Here is a 1,923-nt window from a genome sequence, read left to right on the forward strand (position 1 = left end):
CTCTCGCTAGCTTTGAACTTGTTTGTACCAGTAATCAAACCCAGAATCTCATTTCCCATTGCTTTCATCGCATAGAGCCAGATGCCGCATCCACAGGCCTATTTAGTAAGTGGGGTGTATCCTTGGTGACACTTGAGAAATAATCCTATACTTCCAATAACCCACTACTTCCTCCACGGATGGTACATGGCAGGCATCTGCCGGAACTAGAGGCGAGCACTTTTCAATCAATTACGAGAGGCATTCGCTTCTCTGATCTTTAATAAGCAAAGCAACGAGCCTAGTAGGGGAAATACCTTCCTCATGAATGTCATCAAAGCGAGGTTCTCCAATCGTAAAAGGGAATATTCCATGGCACAAGGGTTGTTTTTAGGTGTTGTCCTCGGCAGACCACCACAAAAGGTCCGAATCAGGCGAAACTTGTTTTGGTGCCAGCGAGAAGTAGTAGCAAGAACTCCTCCTCTGTTCAATATCAGCCTGGTTTAGGTCTAGGTCATAATGAATTTTCTGATACCTTCCTTCGTCCATAGATCAGCGTTATGCTTCTGTCCCGTGGTGAAGAAGGATAGAAGAATGGTAAGATAGGATCGTATTAGTGGGCCGTGGGAAAAGAGTTTTTTCGTACCTTGATTGGACCCACCCAAAAGCAACAGGAATCCCTTTCTCCTCCTATAAGGAAATCTCGTCGATTCACTCTTCTTCAAGTACCATCGGATTAGTCAACTCAAACGCTGAGAGATTACTATAGAACCAAGGCGGCTTTGAGGCTGGCTCCACTCTCCAAATAGAGCAGTTACTTCGTTGACGACAAGAACCCCATTTCCACTAGCCAAAGAGAAATTCATTTCTTCGACTCGATGCCTCCTCATTTGCTCTGATTCCCATATTAATAAAAGAATTAGGGAAATGCGAGGGAAAAGAATGCCAAAAGCATTTAGAGATTTGACTGGGATTCATTCTGGCTCAGATGGCGAGGGATTGCTATAACTATTTTGAGAAGCATTAATGAGATCTCTTTTTTCAGAAAGTGATATGGAAAATCATGCGGAAGAACCTATATGTAAAAGTAATTCCAGATTCCCATCATACATTACCAAACTTCCAAATAAGAATAAGCTAAAAATGGATAAATACCTTAAGGAACTGGAAGCAGACCCTGATTATAAAGGGCAACCTCCTAAACCATCAGTCTTCCTTGTAGGTGACATTGAAACCAATCCCTTGTTGGATCGGAACTATGTTCCCGTTGAGATAATAGAACCCAAAATCTTCCCCGCCACCACGCTTATGCAGCCGCCTTTACGATCGAAGTGATTGTGTACTCCAAGCATTCGTAAATGGAATACTTTCTGTTGTAAGCAAACAAAGAAAGTCACTAATTATTTACTTTCATAACATGAGTCGATTCGATGGTATTCTGATGACCCAACATCTTAGTAAGTTTCACCCCGACTTGAAAATGGATACTGTAATGCAAAATGGTATTATGTACGAGGTTGCTGTTTCTAGACGTGTTCAGGACGGTAGGAATAAATCACGTCTCCTTTTCAAAATGCGGAGTTCATTGTTGATTCTCCCTGATTCGTTAGCAAACTTAGCTAAACAATTGTGTTAGGAATAAGAAAGCGATGTCGGCGGAAGAAATACGAAGAAACCTATCACACTTTTGTAGTATAGACGCGGTGCACCTGATTTTATAGGCATCGGAATGGGTTTATCTTGGAAGATCTTGACTTCTCCGTGCCTTCTGCCTCTGACACATCATATCTCCTATGCCGACCTCGTACTTTTGATCACTTCTTCCTTACGAATTGTATCTATTACGAATTGTGTCTATTTAAGCTTTTTCTCGATTGATATTCATTTTTTCATCTATCTCATGAAATTTCCCTTCTATTAAGCGATAAAGAGCAATTAACGAAG

This window comes from Triticum urartu, unplaced genomic scaffold, assembly GCF_003073215.2.
Source record: "Triticum urartu cultivar G1812 unplaced genomic scaffold, Tu2.1 TuUngrouped_contig_8250, whole genome shotgun sequence".
Taxonomy (NCBI): Eukaryota; Viridiplantae; Streptophyta; class Magnoliopsida; order Poales; family Poaceae; genus Triticum; species Triticum urartu.